Below are 16,997 nucleotides of genomic sequence, written 5' to 3'. Positions count from 1 at the left end.
CTGGCATTTTTTTGTAGTTTTTACAGAAAAATGCTAAATTTGAAACACACTTTTGTAAATTTTTGTAGTTTTTTAGAATTTTGTAGAAAATTTTTCCGCCAAGGATTCCAAAAGCTAGGTTTATTATTTTTTATTTTTTATTATTTTAAACAAAATACTTTATATTTATATTTCCTTATTTTTATTTTATTATTAAGATAAGTTTTTTTTATAAATACAAAATTTTATATTATATATTTCAATTTTATTTCATGTTTTTGTGATTGGAAATTACAGAATTTTACAGAGATACTGGATTCAGTCACATATTTTACAGCAACTTAAGCGCAACACTATTATCGTCCGGTTTATTAATTGTCAAAAACTGTTGTCAGAAAGGTTAATTATTTCCAATAACAGCCTACACACGCGATACGTACGAGAGTTAAAAAGTTGTGTTGTATTAACGTATCCACACTCGGCTGCGTTACACAGCAAACTAGGACAAAACGTCCCAACACACACGCGATACGTGCAAGAGTTCAAAAATTGATACGGGATAAGCACGTCGATCGACTTGATCGCATCACACGGCAGATTTGGTTATGTGCGTCATTCGACGTCTTAAAAACGTCTTTCTCAGACGTCGTAAAGACGTCTAAATGGCGTCTCAAAGAATGTCTTAAAAAAGACGTATTTTAGACGTCTTAAGAGAGACGTCTAAAATAAGATGATTTTAAGACGTCATAAAGACGTCTTTTGGTAAAGTCTCAAAGACGTCTCTTTTAAGACGTCTTAAAGATGTCTTTTAGACATGCGTGTTGTCTGGGAGCGGTGGAATATATTATTTTTAGCCAAGAATTAAATTGTTATTGTTTTCGTCGCCGAGATAGATACGTATTATTCGAAATTTGAGGTGACAATTTCTATTAATAATTCCACGTATAAACAAACGTATATATATATATATACACCGCTCGTAAAGTAATTGATTATGGAATGCTAAAGCGACTCGCGCGTCCTCCGCACTTTAACGCGCTGTCATTATTTAGAACCGGGTAATTATATCCGGAGCGGATTGCATTCTTTTCCCCCCCTCCCCTCCTCCCCTGTCGATCGCGATATCTTTATGTAGCTCGGCTCATTCAAGGTTCAGGCTTGCAGCAGCGGTTCAATAACCCTTTACCGCGGCACCATGAATATTCAGCGAAAGCGCAATGGGCGTCCATCGTAAGTGCCAATTTCAACTTTGTGCGCGCAACCATCTCTATGACTGGAAATCCAGTTCCTCCACTTCGGCGAGACCGGGACCGGACGGCTGGACGTACGCGACGTGAAGGCTCATATTTCAGTCGGTCATCGTAAGGCACCAAATGTCAAACGCACAGACAGACCGCGAAGGGAGATACCGCGAGGGCCTTCGGTGCAGCCCAGCTATAAATCAGCTCGCCAATTCTCGGCTCCTCCGATTTTTCCCACCCTCTGCGCCTCTCGACCGCCGTGGCTTTGAACAAGCGGCGGATACAAACAATATACGAGGCTCCGTCTCGTTTCAGCGCGACGGGAGATTTCTCTCGTCCTAACACGCCTTTTTGATATATGTATAACGTCACGACGATTACGTTAAGCTTCCAAAGTTGTCGCGCGCTAATTTAATATCGCGGTAAGATTCGCGATTCCGAATCTAATGAACTTAATGGATTCAACGCCGAATCCATCTCGCGTTACGTCGGGGCGAACCGCGGGGTCATCTATCTTGTATGCGAATTTGCATTAGTCCGACGTACATCTTCTTTGGATAAATATATATCTAATATAGTTATGCCCCCTTAGGTAAGAATAATCGATGAACTTAGGAACTGTCCACGTGCAAATCTTCAGCGGGGTTTTTAATAATAGAACGTTAAGTCGATCGATCGTAAATTAATATTCAGAAAGGCGTAGTAGTAGATATCTTGAATATAACACGAGGCACTTATTTTAAAAAGTCGCTTTCGAAAACGTTATCAATTTCAACAAGAACTCCGTAAAATTTTCCCGACATTAAAACTTTATACGTAGAGCGCAGCTTAATGATTTAATTACAATGCGAGCGCTAATTATCTATTTTTATTCTAGATTTCGAACGTTAAATCGAATTAGCTTAACAAACAAGTCAGCCGTGCGCCACGTAAGTGGATTAATTAATTAATTGTCATAATCATCAATTATGACGAGACAAATACCGGTAAATATATTCACGCTGGAATAACGAGTACCGAAATAAATAAGAAATCGGCGTATCTCTTCGCCGACTTCGTCCCTTACGTCCTCGGTGCAGGCAGTGGGCGCGCAAACTGGGACACGTGGAAATAAATACGTAATTTTCTGATATTCATAGACGATCGATCGGTATCCTGAAATTAGACTCATCATCGCGGATGGCAAATGGCGGCGTGAGAGAAAAAGAGAGGGAGAGAGCAAAAGAAAAGGTGAAAATCCATCGCGGCGACGGAGTCTGCATCTCCTTCGACTCTCTCGGGTCATTTCGGGTCGAAAGTTCGCCAGGGCACGGCTCCCCTATACATAGAAGCAACCAGGTTTGCTCCTCCTGCTGCTGCTGCTGTTGCTGATGCTGCTGCTGCTGCTGCTGCTCCGTCTTTCTCTTTCGCTCTTTCTCTCCGCGCCGCATGGCATCCCGCGGACTGACAGGTGAAGCCGGGCATCCTGAAATATTCATCGGACGCTGGGTTGAACGAGGCGCGACCGAACGTCAATCTGTCAACCTGCTTCCAGCTTCCTATGTATCCGCGAATCCTGCACTCCCGTCTGCGTGCATTCAGGTACGAGGCGCGCGTGTATACGCGCGATTATTCGCGACGTACACACACCGATGCGCGAACGCGCTTTCGCCCCCCCTCGACGCTCTGGTTATATTGGCAATTATGTGGAAAGATGAGATCGATTCAGCGACGAATGCAGATTTCACGTTCGCGAACGTGCCTGACGGCCGCGAAGTCGCATATGCATATCATTTTTACACTCTGTCTGACTCGTCGCGCTGTCTGAAAGATGGCAACTGTATCTGATTCCTAAGAGATATTCCTCTTATTATTTCGCTAATATGAAAATTAAATTTTTTGCAGCAATCGTGTAATTTAATATGGCTCCTTGACTTATTTTTGCATGCAAGACCTTTAAGAAATTGAAGATGAAATTTTTGACAATTTTAATTTTCATTAATGAAGATTTACGTTATCCGAGATTTCTTTTAGCTGAAATATATAATTAAGAATTTAAACACATATATTTGTTTTAAATATTTAAAAGTAACTGGAAATAATTTTTCTGCCAAAATCGTGACTGTAAAGATGAGTATAAAGAACGGAACTGTTATAAAATTTAGGAAATCGCGTATTATATGCATGTATAATTTTATTATTCAAATTTTTCACATATGTAGTAATACTTTTGATGATTATAATTATTTTTCAAATACATTTATATAAAAGATAAGTGTCTTTTCCGACACATACATCATATTCCGAACTCTAAGCTATACAACCGCAAGTGCATTATGCACATTTACGCACATGTCAACGTAGGTCTCCCGCTCGTTGGTTTTCCGAGTTTTCGATCTGCTAGAGATAGGGTGGAAGACCGGCGAATTAAGCCAACACTTTGAGGGGCTTTTAAAATTTAAATAATGCATTGTTGCCGGACCCGTCGTTCGCCTCCTCCCGTCGGTTATCCCATCTCGAACGATGCTCGGACTACGCTCCTGGCTGTCGACCCTCGTTTCGCCGACTTTTTGGCAGTTCTCGGTAAAGCACTGTCGGTACCGACATCGACGTGCATCAGGAATTGTGTAATTTTCACGGAGAAAATGCGAAACGAGCAGAAGAAACTTTGCGGTCGACTAACCCGACATGAGCTGATGCATCCTTCGGAATTAATCTTTCGTGATTCCCGACATTGAGATAAATTAGACACAATAATTTGTGATAGTATCATCTCGAATGAGTTTTCTGTTTTACAAACTGTGCGAGAGCTTATGTATATAAAAAGAAACGTGGGAAATTGTTTGATAAATCGCGCGTTATGTTAATTATTTAATATACATTTTTGTATACGACAATGTATTATACTTATTTGTAAAAATGTTATGTAACAATTGTAAAATTTAAATAAAACGAGGAAAACAATCAACAATGATAAATTGCATTATTAAAAATTCTAGAATTTTTTCTAGAAAAATTTTAAGAATTTCTGAATTTCATTAATTTCCAAATAATTTATAATGCTTATATGCAATTTAATAACAAATACATATTGATTGTATGTTTCTTTTTATTTTGTTTGATAATATCAAATTTATTGGAAATTGTGATTGAAACAAAAATAAAATTTCATAGCAAAGTAATATTTCGATAATGTATGTTGTGTGTACGTTCGAAATTTTAGGAAATATTTATTAAAGGACTTTTGAAATGGGAGATGTGTGTGTGTGTGTGTGAACAATTTATTGATATCATGTATAAAGCGATGACGTCTGGCTACCTGATAAATTTTCATATTTATTTTTTAAAGTTCAATAATACATATATACGTTTGGATAAATTTACATATTCAGTAATATTTTATTTTTTAAGTATGTATTAAATTTCAAATGAATTGTAAAAATATTAATATCAAAGAAATATTTAAAAACTTTATAAAATTATAATAGAAAAAAGGCTTAATAAAAAATCTAACGCTAAATAATGATTATAAACGCGAGCCGATCCATATTGACATCTTAATACTACATTAATAAAAATTTTAAATACTAATATAACAGCTAATTACTAATATATTGCATACACTTTATATTTTTATTCGTACTATATTTCACATTATCAGTGAAAAGCGAAATAAATCTACTAAAACATTTGTATTGTATGGATTAGATATGTGTAGTATTGAAAGTGCATTCACGTAGGTTTCAGTCTACATTGAAAAAAAAAGCAATATATTCAATAAGATATGTTATTGCGGGCTGCCAATTAAAAATATACTCAATACAATAATATATGCTATTGCAGTATCAACATTGTACTTGCATTAATAGCAAATATTATTGTATTGAGTATTTTATGTAGTTGGCAGCCCGCAATCACATATGTTATTGGCTGTATTACATTTTTTTTCTGTGTATTAAAATCTGTGGAAACAATTCCCTCTTTTATGATTCCCCCTGGATTAAATTTTTAACTAATTTTGTAGCCAGCATTCACTACCTGTTTTCCGTCTATCAAAGTTATAATTAATATACTATATATGCATTTTATTACAAATTCGTTACTTTATTTTCTGTTCAAAAGCTATGCTATTTCTATCTCACGATACTGTCGAACATTTATGAGAAGTTACGTTATAAATTGTATTATATTTATAATTTTCTTTTGTGGTAGAAATAATTCTTTAGTAGAACAGTAAATAATTATATATAATTTTTATTTTTTTTTTGTAAATTCTTAAAAATTTAGACTAACAATTAAATTAAAAAATTTCTATTAATGCAAGTTTATTTACAAGACTATATACCAAAAAGTTATCAAACCTCGTAACATTATTTCTGTATTTTTTATATATTATATAGATATTATTACTCTTTTTTAATCTATTATACAGTCTATATTTAGATATGAATATAAAGATGAATAAAAAAATTAATGTATTATATTATATAAGATAAATAAAAAAATGACTATATTATAAAAATTAAACTCTTGAACAGTTGTTGGATGAGAAAGCCTTCATTTTAATTAATAAGCGTATTATTACTTGTCACACTGATTCTGTTTATTATCAGTAGCAATTTACCTTCCATCGCTTAGTTTACTACCTATTTCATTCGATGACTAATTGCAATTATTTTTAATGTCTTTACGGAAATATTAGTCATACGTCGTATCTTATAATGCGCCGTAATAATTGTAATTAAAGGGAACGTAACTATCTGGAATGGTGTACTTCCTCGCCTTATAAAACTCACCGAGAAGTTCCCACGCTGCGATCCTTGATACGAAGAGATTGATTCACATGACTGAGTTTGAAGAATAAGATACCACGATGTAATACGCAGTGATGAGTATCATCATGCTTAAGTATCGTCACTTTTGCTAAATGTAACTTACTTACAAAAATATTTTAACAATTATCAGGAAATATTCGCAATATATATCGATCTCTAAGTATTAAAACATAAATTAACAAAGTTTTGAGGTAGTCTGATCAGCAAGTACTTACATATCACATTTTATTCTTTTCAAACATTGATTCGCTAGCGCTTGTATTCGTCGAGACATAATAAACATGTTAAATAGGATTCTTAATTCCGTAATACAGATATAAACAAAAGTTAGATGTAAATACATAACATTTTCTTTCTAAGATAAAAATATAATTTCTCGTTATAATATCATAATATAACAGTACAGATAACGATATAATAATAGACAATAGTAGATAACGATGATAATCAGCTCTTCCGTGATTATGATTATTGCCCGAAAGCCAATATCGTCAACAAGGCTTTCTGAGCAACAATCAAAAGCATAAAGAGCTCGATCGCAGGATATTTGTGACGCAGGTTTCGGACGACTGCAACAAGGAATTCTCTCTCTCTCTCTCTCTCTCTCGCTCTCTTGCATAGTCCTGTAATTAAAGCATCTTGATTAACAATCGTGATTACGTCGATACGCGTTTTATTGCCCCCCACTGCCGCGGTATCTTTATTGCGAGGTGAGGAGATTCGCAAAAGGGAGCCAGAATTAATTTCAGAATACTCGCGTAAGTACCGGGTCGATTATAATGGGACTTTAAAATCAATCACGCGGCAGTAAAACGTTTCCAGTGCAGCGGCGAAAGAAAAAAAAAAAAGGACAGCGGGAACGAACGTACGAATGGAGAGGCGAGAATCGGAAGTGGCGGGAATACCGCGCGCGCTCGTCAATCTTTGCGAGGAAATGATTGAGACGAATGGATGGAAGGGGCTGGCCGATCATAATTTTATTACATCGCACGTATCGGACGTCGGGATGAGCAACTCCGGCAGCGATATCTTTCCTCCTCGCCGTCTCTCTCGCTCGCCTTCGCTCACCGCAATCTCTCAGCCGGTCGAGAGGCAATATCGGTAACTACGTTTCACGTCCAATTTTAAATCGATGCTTCACGCGAAAAGTAAATCCCTTTCCGCCCTACCAAACTTTTCCCCACAGATTTCCACTTACCTGATTCCTCGCTATCGTGATTCTCGCCCGCCTTCCCAATGCCGCGGCGCAGCTTTTGCCGTTTCTAAGGTTTTCTAAAAAGATACAAATGCACATGTAAGTATGAAATATGATTGAAGGTTTAATTCTTTTTATACATCTCATCTCGTAAACAATTATAAACGAGAGCTGTCGAACTGTTTTTTAAAGAAACAATTTGCTCAATCGAGCATTGATTTTCGTGCACGCCGAAATAAAATTAAAATAAAATCAGGAATATATTTACACTTTAGAGAGATACACAAAATATTTATAGCCTGCATGATTCATCGTCAGAATCATAACCGTTCACGAGAGCCGCTTAAACTCGCTTAAACGAGCATTCTACGCTGAGAGGTGCTGGCTTAACGCAAAAAAAGAACAACGAAGGCGGAACAGACAACGGGACATTAAGAGCGATGGAAAACTCGATACGCAAATTTATGCCCCGTGTCATATTGTCATTTGTAAGTTGCAAAAGTTCGATGTTTCCATACAATCCGATCGGATAAGCGCGTAAGCCCGACAACTATGAATGACACTCTGTAGTATAGTCGTTTGATCGATTGGATCGCGGACTGACTTCGATAGATCACGAGGCACAAGTGTCGGGGATAAACGTTTGGGAAAACGGATTTGGGATTGGGAACAATTTAATTGATGTTGTTTTCCCAAGCAAAAGTGTTCTGTATTCGAATTATCTCAACGCCTGTATGATTCGAGAACCGTTACACGCCTGTTGTGCTCCCCACGCGCCAGCACAAAAGCAACATGTACATCGAATGCATGGAGAGCACCGGAACGTTTTTCACTAGTACGGAATTCTATCTCGATTATAACTTTTGGATATTGCGAGATAAACATCCCTTGTATATCTCTGATCGATACATACACTTTTTACACTTGCAAATCTAGAAATCAGCCAATTTAAGACATTTTAACTCTTCTACCTCCAATCCATCACTTTGTGAAAATGAGAAATAGACATATCGAATAGATTTCTCATTTTCACAAAGGTACATAATTGTCTAGTGCTTTAAACGTTCTTGAAAAATATTGAAAATTAAGAGATTCGCAAGAAATCTCTTGCAGGACTACATAAGCGTTTAGGAGCTTAAAAAAAATTCCTTGCAAATATTCATTTTTGCCATAGTCAACTGTTGGAAGTTACATAAAGTGCATAATGATGGTTTTACAGCGCGATCACGAGTTCAGCGAGACCCAAGCAAAGACTGAAATTTGTTGAAGGTGCAGTTTTTGTGATTATCAATGCATCTTTACGAGGCAACGCGAGATGCCCGCATCAGCAATCTGGCATAATAATGTGTTCTTTACTGGATGGCCAGCCAGTTTTTGACTACCGAGTACACGGTAAATTTTCTACGAAAGAATTCAAATATCATTTGCTTTTAGATAAATAAATAAATAAATCACGTCGACTAAACTCGAATGTGGAATGTAGATAATATTTTATGCGATTGCAATGGCGCTATTATACTTGAATAAAACAGTTATTTGAGGAGAAATGCCGTCCTGCTGTGGGTGAATGTGCCGGTCATGTTTGCCTCAGAGCAATGTGCAACAGGTATCTTACGGCTTTCTGCAATCTACCACTGTCAAGTTCTCCACTTTCATCTCGTAAATGCTTTTGAAAAACGGTTTCGAGTTCCTTTTCTCATGACATAAGCATTCTACACACTCGCAGCATGCAATTCCATTTAGCTTTACGTCGCTTAGCACATCTAAAAGCGATTAATATCTACACAATTTGCATCTAATACTAACAAAGTGCAGGCATGCGATTAAAATAAAGTCCGCTACTACAAACAATAAAATACCCAGCGAGAATAATCAACAAGCGAGAAACCAGACGAATATTTTGTCAAATAAAACTTTTATGTATAAAAACCCGTAATTAATTTTGGTATATTCGTGTGTAAGAACATAACGTTTAATAATTGAAAATTGTGACGTTTTTAAGGAAATCGTTGCTTTTAAATTCCAAAAATGAGAAAAATATCAATTACATCGAGAACTTTAGCGTGTCAAGTAATACAACGCGGTCTTGAAGTCTGGTTTCTCTCGGAGCAGACAGATGCGAATACGGACCAGAGAGGTTGATGCATCACGGCGCACAGCCACGAGGGAGAGAGGAGCCCTGGGAGCGCAGGAGGGAAAAACGTTGCGGTCGGCAGGCCGAAGAGCCGGAACGGCCGAATGTGTCAGTCAGCCACCGGGTGCGCTTTACCTGGTAACAGAACTGGATCTCCTCCGCGCAGCGCCTCGTGACCGGGAGCCGGAAGCGGAAGTGAGGGACCACGGTCGCCGCCGGAGTCCAGGACTCGAATGACGTAACGCTGGACCGTCGCGGAAGGGTTGCAGGTGGAAAAGGGGTAGGGATCGACAACGCTCGTCGCCTGGTGGGGGCGACGAGAGATTCTGCGCGATCGTCGACGCCGGTGTCGCGACGCCGCGCGAAACCCCCTCCCCCTCCCTTCCCTCCTCCCTGCCCTTCCCCCCCCCCCTGTCCCCACCCCTCGCCCGTTCCGTCACCCCCATCAAGTATACACATACCCCATCAGGTATTCTCGATCTCTTGTAATTTGACAATCGGCCGACGTCGGGTGCCACGTCAGTCAGCCAGTTAGTCAGTCAGCCGCTCGCGCGCGCTTTAATGCCGGGGTCGTCGCACTCTGGAGATCGGCGCGAAGCCCGCTGGCTGATTTATTTTATTAATTAGGCGACACATATACACACATGCACACGTACACACACACGCCGCGGCCGCCGCCGCCACCGCCGTCGCCGACCCGTCGCAGGATCTCTCTGTGTATCCTGCAAGGAAGCTAATTCCATTAGGTGAGATGCCGGAGCGCACTCCAGAGTTCTTTTTTCCTATCTCTCTCTCTCTCTCTTTTTTTTTTACCGTGTGACACTTCCGCGACATGAGCACGGACAAAGCTGTAATACGGAAGTAAGTGACGCTTCATCGCATTTTCAGGTATAATGTTTTGTATATTTGTAGGTTTTTCCGTCCGGTTATCCAATTATGCGGAATGACACTGACGCGCATAACTGGATTTATGCAATAATATTAAGGGAGTAAAAGATCTCGACGGGTCTCGATTTAAAACTAAAGATAGAAACATTTTGTACCGTGCGGATGGACTTTTTAAACGTCACAGAGAGAAGATGCACGATCAAATAGTTTTTCAATGTAATAGAATTCAGTGGCGGTCCATCGGATTTCGAATTAATACCAAAAATATACATTATATAATCCTCAACGTCGCAATAAAAAATGTATTAATTTACACTGAGAAAAAAAATGCCAGATTCAAATAAATATTTCTTTGAATAGTGCTAATAACGTATTTTATAGAAAATCAATAATATTTATTTCAAACAAGTAATATTTTCTAAATTATAGAGAACTATTACTTGCTTTAAATAAATATTATTGATTTTCTATTGAATATTTTAGTATTTTTTTCTCTCATAAAACCGCATCTCTGTTAAGCTGTGAAAAATCCTATATTCTAATTATATCGACCAAACATACTTGACTTTTGTAATGAACGTATCTCTCGGTTAGGGTTTTCTAGGGACAAGCAGAGATCTTTATTCCCGCTCGTTACTTAAAATTCATAACCTCCAGCAGCTGCGGTTGACGTTCGACGTCCTGACAAAGAACCCGTCTCGATACACGGCGCTTCTAATTTCGCGCGCGCGCGCGCGAGCGCGATGTTATTGCGGAAGTGCCGCGCGCGCAGAAGTTTAATTCCTGCCGTTGGGCACCGGGGCAAAATTGACTTTGACGAATGATAGCTGGCCTGCCGCGGGCCGTATCGAGAGTGCTGTGACGTTAATGCGAAGTTGATGCCCGATAAGCCGATCTCCGTGGATATTTAATTTGCGCGCCGTAAGCGGGCGCAGATCGCACGGACGAAGAATTACCTTTGTCAAACCGGATTTTTTCTTCTGTAATATCGTTATGGTACGATGTAACGACATTAAAACCGCGATGCTGTTCTTTCGGGCTCGTCGTCGTGGCGGATAAACCCGTCAAATAGCACCGTTGCTCCCGGATCAAGATTGATCGCATCGACAGGTACACTCACGGATTAGAAAGGTACACGTTATCGAGTTATCGATGTAAACGTTGAGGATATTTTTTCGTAATACCTTCTCGTGCCTCCTCCATTCTTCGTACTTCTTTTCTGCGGCTGCATTTGGAAAATGTACCACGTTCCGCGCGTCATGAATGCACTGCCGTTGCTTATCGCGGAGTAATAGCTCCCTCTCGCGCCATTCATTCCGCGAATGAGTAAAAACTGATCCTCGTCTCGATAGTATATACGTGCATCTGCTTTCCTGCGGCTGTTATTACCCTCCCCGACTTATTAAGCCGCGCTGAATTAATAGCATTACGCATTCGTGAAATATTGCTAATTACGCCACATAAATATGAAACGCGTACATAAACAACTACCATCTGAGATAAGTATTATTAAAGATGAGATTTCTCTCTCTCTCTTTCTTTCTCTCTCAGTGAAACTCGACAAAGTATTACATTTTGATTTATCGCGTGAAAACTTGGTGCAAGTAGAGTGTTTCAAAATAGCGGTAAAACGCACTCTCTGTTTAATAACGATATAAAATATAAAGTAAAATATGGTATCGCTAGATGTGTGTAAAAAAAAAAAATTTCATGGAAATTAAAATGCCGATAGTGGATATATGAAGTAATCTGTCAGCGCGCGATTACTCGGAAAGCAATTGGTTTTCTGAGGCAACGTCTGTCGTATTAAATAACCAATGCACGTCGGGCCGATGACGGATTAAGAAAATGCATAATCGGATTGCTAATCGAAACGTTAATTGCTATGAGCGTTTCTGTCGATTCGGTTTAGTTAGACCTCTAATTATTTTCCCAAAGGGGCAATGGAAACGTCGAAGAAAGCAAATTGAATCTCATCGGCACTTATCGTTTCTAATATCCCTCTCCTGTCTCCAATTAGCGTCTAGGATACGCGGCACGCGGGCGCGCATGCATTTTCAAGTCTCTCGCGCTTGCATTTGGATCCGAAGGCGCCATATTGCCACTGAATGTCACTGGATCGAATGAAATTTTCACGTTGACGTCGGCTCCGACGTCGCCGGGGAAGGGAAAAAAAAACTGCATTCGGCGGAGACGTACGTACAGCAGATAGGCGATATCCCCGGCGCCGGATACTAATTCGCTTTCGTTAATTAGCGCACGCTCGGAAAACGGAAGACGCGGCTACATTATGCAGGATCTTCGGATCGCGTCGCGAGTCGGATTAAGCGCGTTACGCGAAGCGGCGCGTTAAACATTCAGGGATCCGTCCGATCGATCCGGACGGCGAAACGCGGCAGCGGGGATTATAAATAGGAAAGAATAACGTTGGATATAATGTTACGATCTCGGGAATTTAATTAAGACGCTTTTGTAACGTGCTCCACTTTGCAAAAGCGCTACCTCCCATCTGTTTTCTGCTCTTCTCGGGAAGAAATTTACAATGCACGAGAAATTGCAGCGCCGCAATTGTATATCGCATTCATTTGGCATGACGATTTTGTATCAATTTAATCTCAATGCATATTTATCGTTTTCAAGTTTCTGCAGGACTTTAGAATGTAAAGTAGAATCTTTACGTGTTATATCGGCCATTGGCTTGTAAATAACGGCGGATTTGAAAACAAAAAAACAGTTAATGAGAATGTCTTTTTCTCCAAGTCTCCTATCTCCTAAGTTTACAAGATATCCACGTCCGCATTAAATGTCACGCATTAGATTGCATTCTTTGTACATTGAATACTCAATTGCGAATCTCCCCGAGATGTAGCTAAAGTTCAACGATCTCTTGGATCCCTATTATCCGCTGCAGAAGATTAGATACCAAAGTACAGGATATACTGTTACTGTAACCGGCTCGAGGAACGTGGTTAGCTCCGACACAATCAGAAAACAATCACGTTACACGAATTCTGTGCTATAAAAAGTCATAATCGAAATTGGTATTGCGTTATATTATATTTAAATAACAAATTAGTTTCATAATACAGCGATAGAAAGAAAATTCTTCCTCAAAATTATCTTAATCCTCTCATAATTATCTACACGGAGAAAAAAATATTGTTGATTTGATCAAATTTTTCAACTAAATTGAAATTTTGTCAAGAATTTATGCTATTTATATTATCTATTATTAATTCGTAACCTCATCAAGATTTTATCCCGAGGATCGTTACTCGTAGAAAAACACGTCACAAGATATATTATCCCTACAGCTGTATGCAGAAATTATCGCGCGTCGCGTCACTGCCAGGCAACAGCCACCTGCGCATCGGCATTCATCGCTGCCTGCGAGATTATATTATAAATCTAAACGCGCCGGCTCCGCATAAATCCGGAGGCGCGTTAGAGAAGGGGGGAAAAAAATCGGAAACGCGACCGCGGAATATCACCGTGCCATTGTACCGTCTCCTATATGAGTCGCGCCGCATTCCACGGTTGCAGCCGCAAACCTGAATGCATCCGAACACGCGATATCGTGCCCGCAACTCTCGGCGCTGGAGATTTATCTCTCCGTTTCGACGAACCACCGTCATATCCTCATTACTTTCTACGAAAGTATAAAGGTCCAGTTGGGATTGTTTATTAGCGCGCCATTGTTCTCCAAATGGTTCGTTCGCCCGCAACCGGCTCGCTGGGACCAGGTGCATTGCCCTCCCCGCGCCTTCCATCGCCGTCGTCGATGATTACTCAACAACCGGGTCCCAAGATCGGCCGGTCTACAAAGGGGTACGCGTCGAAGGCTCGATTGCGATCCAAGGTCACGAGGAAGAGCCGTGAGTAATCCAGCGAGCGTGGTCAATGACACGTTATGCAACGCGGCCGTAATGACGCCGACGTCGAATCGCTTACTCGACGATTCCGTCCTCTTCCTTGTTCCTCGCGAGGATGTATGTACTCGCCCCCGCGGAACAGCGAGTATTACACGAAGATGCTGGATTCTCGACGACGACCGGAAACTCCTTAGAATATGAAATGTGCCAGAATTTGCAAGAACGGAATCGTCGTGAGACGATGATGATAAGCGATGTTGAAATATTTATTTTTTTTTTCAAAGTTTAATTATATACACGAAGAGAATTTTCTCTTATCTTAAAAATTATCCTGAAAATCGTGGTAATTGTGAGACAACGTAAATCTTGAAGAATTTTACCATACTTTTAATAAAATTTAATAAAATTTTAATAAAATTTGGCAAAATTTTAGTAAATTTTGTTAGAAGTATAGTAAAATTTACAAAATTTTGCCAGATTTTATTAAAATTTTAGTAAATCTTGTCAAAAGTATAGTAAAATTCTTCAAGGTTTACGTTGTCCTACAATTACCACGATTTTCAGGGTAATTTTTAAAAGAAAATTCTGTCCGTGTACTATTCATATTTTTTCGGTTTTCACGCCCACAGAAAAGATTTCTGGACCTAATGCTATATATTACTCTTAGATCTATCATAAAATAGAATCGATATAATGCCAATCATGTTTATTATTAAAGAAGGAATATTTTAATCTTAAATGCAAAGTTTTTAAATCTGGAATAAAATAACTTTGGATGCTATCTTATTCATTTTCTTAGAATGATTTAGTAAGTTTGTGACAATCTTATGATATTCTAGATTTAAAAATAAACTGACCTGAAGATAAAAATTTCTGATTTAATCTTAAACTTGTTTTATTTTTATACTACAAGAGAATGTAATAAGATTAAGTATGTCAAGAATATTTTTTTGTCTTGGTATCAGAAATCCTTTCTATAAGGATAGTACACTGCTAGAAACGAATACTTAACTCAAATAAATATTTATTTGAATAGTACCAATAACATTTTTATAGAAAATCAATAGTACTTATTTAAAACAAGTAATGCTTTCTATAATTCAGAAAATATTTCTTATTTAAAATAAATATTATTCATTTTCTATAAAATATATTATTAATGCTATCCGAATAAATATTTATTTGAATTAAGCAGTCGTTTCTGTCAGTGCATTGTTGAAAAAATAATTGCAAAAAGACCAAAAGTTTAAATTGCAAAAGATGAAAAATACCCATCTTAATTTAAAGTACATTTTTTCTAAATAAAATTCTCTTTTACAATACGTACAATTTACGTTAATTTAAATAATTCGGAAAGTAGGCAGTCAGAAAAGAAGCAAATACAGAAAAAAATGTTTGCGCTTTGAAAGACAAGATTGGGGAGTACATTGAGAAAAAACTATCCCGCTTTTTTTCAGACGCGCAATCCCGTGTGTATATATAGTGCTTTTAGATTTGTCCCCGCGATGAGATACGAGTTTTTTTTTTTACCCTCGAAAATCCGGCGTATCGACTGGCAACGATGCTGAGAATTTCACACGTGCTCCGCTCTACACTTGAAAAGGAGAGTCCTCGACAGATACGAATGGGAGAAAATGAGAGGAGAAAAGACGCGAGGAAAAAAGTGAAACGGTAACATTTGCGACGTGCTCAAGGTGAATTTATTCTACAGACACCATCGACTGAGGAAGATTGATCAAGTTACGATAAAATTTTCAACAAATTTGTCACGTAAATAATAAAAACTTAATATTGTGAAAAATTTGTAACACACATTGTTCCTATATCCGATTATATACTTTATAAAAAGAAAACAAGATTTAATCTCTCTTTTCTTATTATCTGCTTTATATGAGAAGAATTATAAATTTTATCTGATGTCTCTGACAATGTGCTTTATTGCTTTATGCATATATGTTATATTAATACAATGCAAGATCCATTAAGATGATTAATATGAATGATATAATTAATTAAATTAAATTCAAAAAGGATTTCACGGTTCTAAAATATTTAGTGTCAAACTGTCTTGTTATATGTCAAATTTAAATATTTATAGAATAACTAAAGTACTAATTGATCGCCACAGATGTTCATACGTTTCTCTGAATATATGTTCATATTTTTCTAAAAAAAAAAATGCTAAAAAACATGCTGCAAGACATTCATATCATACATGTCATATGCGATGACGAATTTATTACTATTATATCATTATTATCATTGTTATTCGCTGGGTATTTCCGAATTTCGCGAAAATTCGTTCAAAGCGAGTGGGGGAAATGTGACTTTAATCGCACTACGGCTAAAATGTTTTATTCCATCGGCAAGTGGATGCGGCCGCGTCGGTGAATAGGTGACGACTGACAGTGACAGATTCGCTGCCGGCTCTAAGCAGCTTAGAGTTCCCGGTTCTGTACAGTTCCATCATTATCGAGTGCCCTTAATTGCTAACACCGGTGTTCTTATGCTAGGCAGGGAGTGCATTTGAACTTGAAACTGTACGGGCCTGAGACGCAAATCATCCTCGCCTCGAAGAAGCCTTAAGCAGCTGTTACGTCTCGCTTATATAGCGCGATTCAATTTGCGTCGTTTCATCATTGAGCAATAATGTAACAAGAATAAATAAAATAAAATATTTCTAACAGAGCAGGCTAACACATACCAGACGAAGAATAAATATTAGAACGAGATGTGCAAATATAAAAAGGAAAGAAAAGATCTTCAAAATTAATGAAAGAGAAAAAATAATAAAACCAATTGTCATTTTAAATTAATTTAGCCTTAAATAGTTATTGGAAAATATACAGAAAAAACAATTACTCTTAAATTGAA

General features: G+C 38.2%; 1 long non-coding RNA gene across 2 annotated transcripts in view; it reads right to left on the bottom strand.

The window, feature by feature from the left end:
* Positions 1–6,242: 6,242 nt before the first annotated feature.
* Positions 6,243–16,997, bottom strand: part of LOC118647680 — a 29,183-nt gene continuing 18,428 nt past the window's right edge. The window contains exons 2-3 of one of the 2 annotated variants that reach the window (XR_004964842.1): positions 7,233–7,306; positions 6,243–6,657 (exon numbers count right to left, since the gene is read on the bottom strand). This is a non-coding gene — a long non-coding RNA (uncharacterized LOC118647680). Of the gene's footprint in view, positions 7,307–16,997 lie in introns of both variants that reach the window. The other variant, XR_004964841.1, reaches the window with a different exon arrangement.

The sequence above is a fragment of the Monomorium pharaonis genome, chromosome 10 (genome assembly GCF_013373865.1).
Source record: "Monomorium pharaonis isolate MP-MQ-018 chromosome 10, ASM1337386v2, whole genome shotgun sequence".
Classification (NCBI taxonomy): domain Eukaryota; kingdom Metazoa; phylum Arthropoda; class Insecta; order Hymenoptera; family Formicidae; genus Monomorium; species Monomorium pharaonis.
This window is presented reverse-complemented; position numbering and strand designations above follow the sequence as displayed.